The 12,822-nt window shown below is 36.4% G+C and overlaps 1 long non-coding RNA gene across 1 annotated transcript in view; it reads right to left on the bottom strand.

Moving 5' to 3' along the window:
• The window catches only part of LOC145674287 (uncharacterized), a 28,357-nt gene extending 17,814 nt beyond the window's left edge, over nt 1-10,543 (bottom strand). Inside the window, exons 1-2 of the long non-coding RNA XR_014128884.1 lie at nt 10,427-10,543; nt 339-406 (exon numbers count right to left, since the gene is read on the bottom strand). This is a non-coding gene — a long non-coding RNA (uncharacterized LOC145674287). The remainder of the gene's footprint in view (nt 1-338; nt 407-10,426) is intronic.
• Nucleotides 10,544-12,822: the final 2,279 nt, after the last annotated feature.

Genomic DNA, 12,822 nt, shown 5'->3' with positions numbered 1-12,822 from the left:
CAAATTTAGTTTGTGTAAGGAAAATTAAGAAATATTACTTCGTACACAAAAGTTATCAAGAATGGGAATTTAGATACAAAATAGCCTAAAATTAACGCATAATAACTTATCTTCGAATAAACCTTTACTCATTTCAGCAAATTATACCAAACAATTCCTTTCAATATTTTTCTCATTAAATTGCTATAAGGATAGACTCTTGGGTTAACTGACTAATTTTTGTGACAAGTGTTTCAATATAATGTTTTTAAAGCAACAAGCAAGATGAATTCATTTTTCTCTGTAGCTGGAAAATTTACCTCACATAAAGCTATTACAATTATATTCGCGGTACTCACCTTCTGTCACCAAATTGAGATCCGCCACCATCACTCACTGTCTCAGGTTTCTCCAGATACTAACGGGGCTAAAGAAATGGAAGAAATTCCAGGTGATCCAGTTAAATCCAAGCAAGCAGAAAGATTAGTACCACTGTTTTGATTAATAACACAGCCACAGACACACACACAAACACACAAATAAAATTTTTGGACAACGGACTCCAAGGTACCCTAACAGCACAATCATATAGCAGTCATATGCCTATCTTGCTCCCTCAGGTATATGGGAATGTGCCCAGTATGTGCCTTATGTACTGTACCCATGAGAGAGAAATCACATGGATAGCAAGTGATAGTCACAGTCTATGTCCGTCCCTAGACACATGCCTGACATTTACATAGTATTTTCTAAGTATGTTTTCCCCGTACCGTAAGGAAAATAACTCCCCCCAAAATATGTTAAATCGCCTATATGCGTAATTTGTTTACATTAAGGCGAGTCTAAAAAACACTTTAAAAAAATTAAAAAAATATCTGGAGGTGGGCATGAACCACCAACCCTTTGATTACTAGGCGCGTGCTCATCCAACTTGGCCATGGAGGAGATGAAGAAAACGTTGCTTGTAGAGGGATAAATCCTTGGGGTCTTTTTAATTTGGCTAATCAGAGTTCTCTTGTAACCCTGTATACTCGATGATAACAGTTTGAGATCAGATAAAATCCGCTCTCCATATAATTTTATAACGAAATGACGCGCGTCTCTTTACTTTATTTCATTGTTCTTCCATATTCACTTTCAAATGATTGGCGATAGTTGGCATCTAAAAATGCAATTCTTTATTCCTAACTACGTAAATAATTAACTGTTCACGTATGCATGAAAGATTCATCTTAATTTTTATTCATCAGTTATGCCATTTCTTTTTTCTAAATTCATCTCCCAAATTTGATGAGTTTGTTGCTTCTTTTTTCTAAGCGATTGTGTACTAGAAGAACAGAAGTTGGAGAAGAAAGCGCGAAAAACCGTTGCATGTTATTGCACATGAGCAAATGCAAACAGCTGATTGTCTTTCGTATGTCGCTGCAGATATCAATTATGTGTCATAAGTATCTGAAAAAGTATGCACCTAAAGTAAGTACCTCGAACATGAAATATATATGTCCCAAGTGACGACATAAAAACAAATGACTATCACAGTGCGAAATTGAGCCATGCATATAAATGCTACATTTGTGGTACATAGTCGCAAATAGCAATTAGGTGTAAGAAGCACCTGAAACTTTAGGTAGCTGAAGTACATACTTAGCACATGAATACCATATGTACCAAGTGTAGGGTACACAAAAAATAGCTGGGACACCTAAGTGGCACATGCTTAGCACATCTTGTGCTGTTGGGGTATGTATTCGATGTATTTTATTACATATAATCCAAATCTCGAAACCCCAGGACGATGGGCCGTGCCAATTTTTTGTTATGGATGAAAAACTTGAGCGATTTTGGATACATGTTAAGCAGGCAAATATTCTGTATTTTAATCCCGTCCAATTTCTCCTATCAATAATATCAGGTGAAATTACAGGCTTATTCGAAAAGTGAAAAATAAAAAAAATAAAAAATCTGACATTATCTGGGGATCCTGTATTTACTCAATGAACAATAAGCCTGCAACCTGTAACAGCTTCCAGCAACTTATCACACCACTCTCTCCAACTTGAAAGCGAGCGAAATTAGCAATGCTACTTTTTCCATTGCATCTGGTGAACACTCGCACACTCTCCAACGCCAAAAAACAAGCAAACATAAGATGGCTTAAAGTGCTTCTACATCTGCAAGCACAGGGAGGATGAGTGACTTTCTCAAGCAAGACATTAGATATGTTAACAAGATATATACGGTAGTATTTTTGAGAGGCTAGGTCACAGAATTATGCTTTGGCCTAAGGCTTAGAAATATGTAAATCTGGCCCTGGCAATTGCATACGAAGCATGGGGAAATCAGCTTTTCATCAGATTACAAACGTAATTTTGACAAATACATCCATGTAAATAAATATTGCTTAACGCATGAAGAATATTGAAGGTAGATTGTATCACTGATTTATATAAAACAAGATTATTTGCATGTTGCTTTCATATAAATCATTTTCATGAGACATCATTTTCAGCTTTTAAAGCGATTCTTTTGTAGTTGGACTTTAAATGTTGTCAGTCCGTACAATTAATTGGAGCAAACGAAGATAGAAAAGTAGTTGCAGCTTAGGGAACTTTCGTCTATTATACTGTTATTCATAACTAGAGCTATAGTTTATTGCTTTGTGTTGGAAAGTTTGGGGGCGAGAGGATCGAAAGTATCCCGTATCCTCATAAAAAAGCTTGGCAGGTATGACCATTATAGTTATGTGAAATGCATGGACGAAAATTGTTAAGTTGCTCAACATTACGTATTATTTTCTTAAATCTTAAAATGAGCGTTGTTTCTCTTTAATTCCACAATGCTACCTTCTTTTTCCACCTTCTTTTGGCAGTTGTTATTAGAAGTAGTTCTCTCACTTACCTAATTTAATCAATATTGCAAAGTTTACAAATGCTAATCACATCTTTGGAATGGTTCGGGATATCAAATTGCTGTAAACAGCACTGTGACTATTATGCATATTGAAATTAATCTTTCTGATTGAATGTTATACAGCGTGTTCATATAGTATTACCTATATGAAATAAAAGTTAGTTCTGAAGGAAGTATTTTACGTACAAACATGTTCCATAGAAGAGAGGAACAGTATATCGACAACTTTTATGTCGCACATAGTTTCTGAATTTGAAACTTCTTAATTGGTTATCGCGCACGTCTGTGTCTCTACGATTATTACATCAGTCATTGTAAAATCGTTGACGCTGATCGTATACGCACTCATCGTAATATCCTTCAATGTAGAGTGTGAGCACGTTGTTTGTTGTTTAATAAATCCAACCAACAACAATCGTTAAGAGAACTTTTAATATTTGATATCACAGAAAGCCACCACAAACACAATTTGTTATTGAATAGTATAATCGTATTGTCGATGTCGATTGAGTATGACATAAAATGAATGGTTAAGGTACATTTGCAGTTACCATACTTGCAGTTGCCAAAGTTGCAGTTGCAGTTGAATAATATGGAAAATATATTTTTTCGCAGTCCGGAAAAAGTAAATAGAGTCATGCAACCTCTGAGTTCACCATTCTAGATCCCTGAATTTACATTATTTAATACTATACATAGACGGTTAACATTTAAACCACATAAATTGAAATACTTTCAATCTTAGAGTAACACTAACGTAGATGATCGAGCTTAATGTTGTGAGAAAATTGTGAACAGATATACAGTGGATGATAAATGTCTGTATATAAAGGTAACCAAGAAAGTTTTATTGCTTTTTGTGGAGGTCTGTGTTCCATTGGCTCTCACACCGTGAGTTCATTGCGAATGGAGATAGGGAGAGAGATGTTCAGTTGTCGGTGTGGGTATATACAACACTGCCTGGTTGTGGTAAGTTGGTTACACCGTGAACTTGGGTAAGGACAGAGTGAACTTGGGACCTCCACACAGCGTCAAACGCCGCTGCAGCGGGACGAAAGGCGTGGCAGGCCTTTGGTGTGGGTGTCGTGACTACACGGGCAGTTCAGCGGTGGTTTAGCAAGTTTAAGGACTTTGAGGAAACACTCGAAGATGCATCACGTGCCGAAAGACCAATACATGCACAAAATGAAGATTTTCAGTCAGCAATTGAGGCGAACAGTGACCAGACATGTGAGAAACTGGTACTACAATTTAGTGTGAGTCGAGAAACCATTCGACAGCACCTCCATGAACTTGGGAATCATGACAAGTTGGATCGATGGGTCCCACATGATTTGACTCTGGATCAGAAGGCAACGGGAGAGATGCCTTTGTTTCTTTGCTGTCTCGTCTGAGGAAGGAGAGATTTCTAGATGGGCTGTTGACATGTGATGAGAAGTGGGTCCTATACGAAGAAGTGAATCCTGGTGCCGTCGTCATTGGTTAGCATCCCATGAACCGGTCCCAAAACAGCCCAAACCAGCACTGCACCAGAAGAAGGTCCTCCTGTGTGTTTGGTAGACTGCTCGCGGCATTGTGCTTTGGGAACTGTTACAAACTGGTCAGAGGATCAATACAACTGTGTACTGTTAGCAGTTGAGCCCTGTTCAAGAAAACTCAAAATTCTGGAGCCTTCGTTCTGAATCACAAAGTGATTCTTCTGTTACAGGACAACGTTAAGTCCCACGTGGCTAGGATGACTCGGGACATCATTCTCCGCCTTGGATGGGAAACACTATTGCATTCGCCATAGGCGCGGTGGCTCAGTGGTAGAGCGTTCACCTGCGGTGCTTGGGGTCCCTGGTTCGATCCCAACTCGTGCCGTGTGGACTTTGTGTTGGACAAACACCGTGGTCGTGGGTTTTCTCGGGGTTCTCCCGTTTCCTCTCCTTTCTTCATTCCACCATTTCATTCATTTCTCATAATCACCGTCCCCTTTAGCCTAACCGGCATAACCGAAGGACGTAACACTAAAGATTTCATTTCATTTCATTCGCCATACTCCCGGACATTGCATCGTCCGATCACCAACTGCTCCATTCCTTGGACAATCATCTTAGAATACACCAGTTCAAATCCCTAATAGAGGTGCAAAATGTACTTGATACCTTCTTCGCTTCGCGGTCCACCAAGTTCTACCGCAATGGAATCCATGGCTTTCCAGAGCGTTGGCAGAATGTCGTCGATGCTGATGGGGACTATTTTTGATCTTCCACATAAGTCTTTGGTGACGTACTGATGTACGAATGTGGTGAGTGAAAAAGCGACAGAACGTTCTTGATTACCTTTATATATATGATCTTAGTGACAAGGTTACATTACTGTATAAAGTACCCATAATTGGGAGTATTACGCATCGAATTTTTCGTGTATTCATTTTTCCTGCAATTACTTCTAAGTCCATGCTTATGCATGCGTTTAATAAACTCTCCGTGTTTCTTTCTATTTCCCTCGTGTCATCTTCTATTAGATTGATATCATCAGCATACGTCATAAACAGATGAGTGCTATGCGCTATAGGCTACATTTTATTTTCGTATGACATAATCCTAAGAAAATTGAATAATAATGACGACATCTTGTTCCAGGTCACTTATGACGCAGAAGGTCATTAACAAGTATTTTCCTACTCGGACTTAATTTTGGGTTCTATTTAAACACACATTAGTTAACTACTTTTTTCAATATACCGAACTACTCAAAATTGTAGAATATTTCCCTCCTAACTGAGTCGCAGGCCTCTCTAAAATGAATTTAAATCCATGTCAAGTGGTCCAAGAAAGGAATCAATTGTTGCTTGACAATTTTTAAAACATCTGAGTTATGATATGCAGTTACCTTACCATGTTGTTAGTTCAAAACAACCATTATTTTAATTTTAATGAAATTTGGTTTCGAGTGGCACACATATTTGTTTTCGAAGCTGCGTCATTGAGTTGTTCTATCGATGTAGAACAAAAACCAAAATGGTCAGCAATTTTTAAGCTAAAAAGCTATGTATTAGGCATTATCATCTATGAAGTATAGCAGTGTGCAAAATAAATTTGAGAAAAGTAGGTCATTGACGATAAAAGTTCCGAGAGGAGCAAAAGGTTTTTGCAGAAGAGCAAATTATGATTTAGGTGAAGTTTCTGGATAAAGAGGTCTTATATAGAAGTGCTCATTATAGAGGTGTCTCGTATAAAAGTGAAAAGAGTACGTAATTCACACTATGTATACAACCTCTGACAATAAAGTTCAGTGAATGAAGTCACTGCGCTCGACCTGGCAACAATGGCGCAACGAAACACTGCAGATGAGTAGCGTCAAGGCCGCCATTGTGGACCCACCGTTGTTCAATTTGTGAGTCAACTGTGGTCTGTGTGAGACGCGTTAAACCAAGTGAGTGTTAGTGTGTCAGGTTCGAAACTGATAACAATAAAATGAACGAACAAAGGATCAGTTTGATGTTTTGTTTTAAGCTTGGCAAGCCACCGAAAGAAACCCATAATATGCTGGTACAGGTTTATGAAGACGAAGCAGAGTTGAATGACAACAAAAGTTAAAAAATGATCTTATTTAAGCAGTTCAAACAAGATGAATGGCAAGAAACAGATATCAGAGGAAAACATTTCTCTTTTTCCACCTCCCAAAGAATAGCCTCAAAAAAAAAGAAAGAAAAAGTTACATAATGTAAAGCTTTAATATAAAATCCCCACTCAAATTTTGAAAGTTGAGACCCGAAAGGCAAGAACACCTGAACCGAAGTGAATGAAATTCTGCACAGGTATTGTAGATGCACCGATCCAAACTTTGATCACGGAAAATCAAAAGTGCTAGGAACAGTATGTCAGATGTGTATAAAAAACAGGAAGAACTGCAACGAAACTTTGTATATGGACAATACGCAAGAAATAAAGCATACGGGTTTTTATGTTCTGTGGAAAAAAGTTTTAGGGGGAAAATCTCCCATCCAAAATTTTGAAAGTTGACGCCGGAAAGTCAAAAAGAATTGAACCGAAGTGAATAAAATTGTGCGCAGATATTGTAGACATAATATGAGGGAATACGACTTTCGTATTTTCATGGAAAGAAGGGTTTGGTGGGGCACTGTCACCTTCAAATCTTTGATCACGATATATCAAAAGTGGTAGTAATCGTATGTCAGACGTATGTAAAGGACATGAAGAATTGCAACGAAACTTTGTGTATGAACAATAGGCAAAAATAAACGAATACGATTTTTTATTTTCTTTGGAAAAACGATTTTAGGGGGTAAAAGGTCCCACCCAAAAGTTTGAAATTTGGGGCCCAAAGGGTAAGAAGAAGTGCACCAAATTGAATAACATTGGGCACAGATATTGTAGACGTAAAAGGAGATAATTTGGTTTCGAGTTTTACTAGAAAAAAGCGGTTGATTGAGGCACGGATCTTCTAAATCGTTGATTACGAAATATCAAAAGTGCAAAAAGCACATGTCAGAAGTTCCTGAAGAATATGGAGAATTGAAACGAAGCTTCGTATAGGCACAATTTGCAAAACAATACATGAAAAGTATTTTAAATTTTGCTGAAAGACTGTTGTGGCGTAGGTCCCATACGAAAAAAAGTAAATATTACCGTAATAGCGCAGGTAGGAATGGACCGAAGCAAATGAAATTGTATGTAGATATTATATAGACAAGGGTTGCAAGTAAGCAACGAAATTTTACTCGCTCAAAGAATAAGCTACTAGCCCACATCTCCAAGGGCGCCGATTTCTCTGTAAATCTGGGGGGGGAGGGCAATTCTGATGCAGAAGGTATATATATATGAGGATTTTAAGAAAAATTGCATTCAAATTCTGTCAAATATTGTATATTCATAAATATAATAGGGGTCCACATGAACTTTGGAGGGGCCCAGCCCCCCGGCCCCCTGGGAGTATCGGCGCCCTTGTACATTTCACTCACTTCGATCCATTACTTCTTGCCTTTGTGGGTCAAATTCCAAAATTTTGGACGAGGGCTTTCGCCCCAAAACCGTTTTTCACCGAAAATAAAAAAAACGTATTCGTTTATTTTTTGCCTATTGTTCATACACAAAGTTTCGTTGCAATTCTTCATGTCCTTTACACACATCTGACATACTGTTACTACCACTTTTGATATATCGTGATCAAAGATTTGGAGGTGTAGTGCCCCACCAAACCCTTTTTTCATGAAAATACGAAAGCCGTATTACCTCACATTATGTCTACAATATCTGTGCACAATTTCATTCACATCGGTTCAATTCTTTATGGCTTTACGGCGTCAACTTTCAAAATTTTGGATGGGAGATTTTCCCCCTAAAACTTTTTTCCACAGAACATAAAAACCCGTATGCTTTATTTCTTGCGTATTGTCCATATACAAAGTTTCGTTGCAGTTCTTCCTGTTCTTTACACACATCTGAAATACTGTTATTAGCACTTTTGATTTTTCGTGATCAAAGTTTGGATCGGTGCATCTACAATATCTGTGCACAATTTCATTCAGTTCGGTTCATTTGTTTTTGCCTTTCGGGAGTCAAATTTCAAAATTTTGGGTGGAGGCTTTTGCCTCCCCTAAAACCATTTTTTCTGCAGAAAATAAAAAAAAAAACTGCATTGGTTTATTTTTTGAGTATTATTCATACGTAAAGTTTCGCTGCAATTCTTCATGTCCTTTACACACATCTGATATACTGTTACTACCTGTAGCACTTTTGTTACTTCGTGATCAAAGGTTTGGAGGGGTCCGTGCCCCACCCAACCTCTTTTTCCAGGAAAATACGAAACCCGTGTTTCCTCATTTTAGGTCTGCAATACCTGTGCAGAATTTCATTCACTTCGGTTCAGGTGTTCTTGCCTTTCGGGTCTCAACTTTCAAAATTTGAGTGGGCATTTTATATTAAAGCTTATCATATGTAACGTTTTCTTTTTATGAGGTTATTTTTTGGGGGTGGAAGGAGAGAAATGTTTTCCTCTGATATCTGTTTCTTGCCATTCATCTTGTTTGAACTGCTTAAATAAGATCATTTTTTGACTTTTGTTGTCATTCAACTCCGTCACAATAATAAAATTGTCATTCTTAACAATTTGTTTTATTCTCTTATTTGCTGTTTGTCACACTGTTATATTTGTTACAAAATTGACGTTTGGTCCAACTCCTTTCGAATTCGCAACCAACCCAACCGCCGATATTTTTGGGTTGCCTGCTATTGCAGGAAAGAGAGAAATTGCAGGTGTTAACGTACTTTTGGAGTCGTGTATACAATATAACGAATAACGGATAGCGAATTTTTGTCAGTGTAAAACTTTGGCTGCTTAACATAATCTTGTTTCAAAACGTTTATGAAGTAATGGTAAGAAAATCGTTCATATGAGAAAAATATACAAATAATATAGTTATGAAACTGTATGCAACATAGTCCATATACTATCTTTTGAAACATTATTATTATTAAATGATGTCTAAATATTTTTCAGGAGATAAGTAGTTGAAATTTAATGTTTCACCAGGGGGAGATACGTCTACGACCTAAATAAATTAATTTTTTGCGAGAAAATAATTACTTATGAGGTTCGCTAAAACTGTGAACTGTGACATTATACAATGTTAAAGAATGTGCTAAAATCCAAACACAATTTAGCGGCGTAGAAAATAAATTAAAAAAATATATGCGTATGATGTATGAAAGGAAAGAAAAATGACAAAACATATGAGCATTTCAGCACCTATCTTAATAGCTGCAATATTGAATTTGGTTAACACTTTTAAATGTAGATGCACTCTACTTTAGCTTGTCTGCTAGAAAGACATTTGGAAAATTATTCATAATAAAACTATTCATAATAAACTTAATATTGCTTTCTTTGTTCATAAGTCCAATGTTTTTTATATCACTGTTGAGACACTCAATAAACTGAAAACGGTAATTAATATGTGAAATCAAATCCTGTGGCTATAATAGGAACAGCGGAAATACGTTGGGACTCATGAGGACCTCATTGGACACCTTGAAAATTCTCACACTGGATTTGCATCAGCGTTTAATAGTAAACGATAAAATATATCTAATTTTCGTGTAACCGGCGGTGTAACAAATCACAGTAGCATTATTTTAGATTTATCTGTACTCATGACTAAAGAATTGCATATTTTGACTCTTTTTATATTGTTCCCTACGACTGATTATAATTTCGTTATTAATAAGCTAACGAATTCACTGATTAATTTCTCTGAGTGCACTCTAACAACTTTATTGGTTCCCATTTAACATTTTCGCAATAAATCCAATATTGCAGTTTTGAAGATGGTCGCTGAAGACCTCATATATCCAGGCATCTTCCTTTCCCCTTCCATATCGTCTTCGCAGGTCTGATTTTATATTATACTAAGTATAAGCAGTAAGGCGAATATTTGAGTTTCTCCTACACTTTTGCACAATTATTTAGTTTCATTTTCATTAACAATAGTTAAATATATTAGACAAGAAAAAAAGCAAATAATACCCACGGATCGAACATGGCAAAAATTCTCTCAATGCTTTCACGCAGTCGTTCTGCATTATCTACTCTCTGTGCTCTTTCCCTCAACTCTCTTTTCATGATGGTGGGTAATGGCAGTTGATCAATATCTTCCACTTTCCTGGCGCAGTTGACGATCACCTGTGTAGAAATAAATTGCACAAGACGCATATGATTTAACAGTACATATTGAACTATAGCATTACTTCTTTTTCTTTATGTGAAACTTATATTTTAAGAAAAAATACATCATACCATATTTTTGTTTAACTTCTACAAGGATTCGAAATTTACATTATATAACTACAAAAATAACATTTATGTTAAATACTTATTTCTCCTCACTCCAACTAGCACAAATAGCTCACAATATTTAGTCGACATCGTATTTTTTTCTGCGTTACCTGTTATGTACAGTTCTATTTTTTCGTATATTTCTTGATATTTGTACTTCCAATACTGTATATTCAACATACCACGTTGCCGAAAACGTTAAGCCTTTGGGGCAAAAAATTAAAAATGCGATTATTTTGATTTAGAAATAGTACTACACAACTGCATATCCGCAGTTCTGTTCGATGGACCTCTATCATTTTGTAGCAATGACATATTTCCGTAGCCATAGAACTTCTGTGTTTGTGCTATATATATATATATATATATATATATATATATATATATATATATATATATATGGCCTGTAGTGGCCAAACGGTCAGTGATTTTTGGTTTTGCCTATTCAGACTTTTTCTCAGGTACACAATATCTACAACATATCACAATATCAAGCAATTTCACTGAAATGTAATTTCCGTAAAGATTGTGCGGTGTCCTTTGTCATTTCGAAGGAAGCCATTGCCCCCTGAAACTTTTTTCTCGCAAAAACGACAAAACCCGCATTTCCTACTTTGAAGTCATCTTTGCATCGTCAGAGTTTCGTTTCTTTAATGTGGCCCTTTTATGAAAAGGGGTCCTTTGACCCCCTTAACCTAATTTGCGAAAGAAACAGAAAAATACGTGTGGATTTTTTTTTTGTCTAGTATATATGTGCCAAGTTTGAAGAAAATTGGATGAGAAAATCGAATCTCCTTTACACTTTCACTTTTTGGACTTCACGGGTTTTTGCCCCAAAGTCTTTAATTATCGTAAAATATGATAATACTTTCAGACAATTTTCAACGTTGTGTAGCCTTAGAAGCTTTGTTTAACTGGCTCAATAATTAGCGTAATGCTTGTTCGTGATAACAGACTTTTAAGGTAAGTAGGCCACGGATAAAACACAGTACTTGAAGGCAGGATCTTCTTTGAAAATTTATCTATTGAAAACTTATTTGACCGCGGGGACCCAGGAGTGGCACCACACCATTCACTGATGCTTAGTATCAGGATCAAACCAATAGAGACAGCTTTCAGTCTGAATCGTATCATGCAAAGAAATTCGGAGTTCTAGACTCAAAAAGGACAAAAACAGCATTGGATGTTTTATGCCATTCCTTCTTCTTATCTACTGCTCAGATATTTTGGGATCTGATTTATTGGAATCTTAAATATGTCCAGTATACTGCAACACAATACAGTTCCTTAGGACGTTTTGGCTGCTATTCGCCTGTACTCAAGAATTATTTCATAGACAACATATGTTGTCGTGTTGATTGAAGGGTGCATACTGCAGGGCTCAACTTCGACGTTTGTGACATCTCAGTGTGAATCCTTTGTATACTTCCCATGGAAAAACAAAACTTCATGGTGGTCATGCACTCCAAAACTATGAAACGTAAGTCTCCACAATCACTGCTTCAACACTGAAAAATGCAGTTAGGCTAAAAATACTAACCTTTATTTTCATTTAAATTTTGAGATATTAAGTTTTCATACGAAAATACATTGAGGATTTATGAAGATGGTACGGGGTTAAAGCTAGGAATTACTGAACATCCTTGTATATGTGTAAACTTAATTTAACTTGTACTGTAGCAACACATTTAACAAACATTTCGTCCTGCATTTATATTCCTTATGAACATTCATTATATTTTTTATTTTTTAATTACATAGATTATAATGCTAAGTATTTTTATGTCACCCAATAATTGTTGACCATTAATACAAAAGTATATTGCACTAACCTGTTCTGACATCTCTTTTAATGTAAATAATGGTAATATGATCTGAACTTTTAGAGAATCAGGGTTTATTTTAGTAGTGTAGACGTAGTTCAATCCGTCGAGTCCTCTAGGTAAAGTCTGAAAGGGAAAATGCAGCAGTGTTGGCATAATTTAAGTAATTATTGTTAAGAAATGCGATCTCTTACATTGAAATAACACTTATTTCCCTGAAATAAGGCTAGACTCACACATACCTGGAAATTTTTAAAGTTAACTTGCA

This window comes from Thermobia domestica, chromosome 17 (genome assembly GCF_964235325.1).
Source record: "Thermobia domestica chromosome 17, izTheDome1.hap1.1, whole genome shotgun sequence".
Taxonomy (NCBI): Eukaryota; Metazoa; Arthropoda; class Insecta; order Zygentoma; family Lepismatidae; genus Thermobia; species Thermobia domestica.
This window is presented reverse-complemented; position numbering and strand designations above follow the sequence as displayed.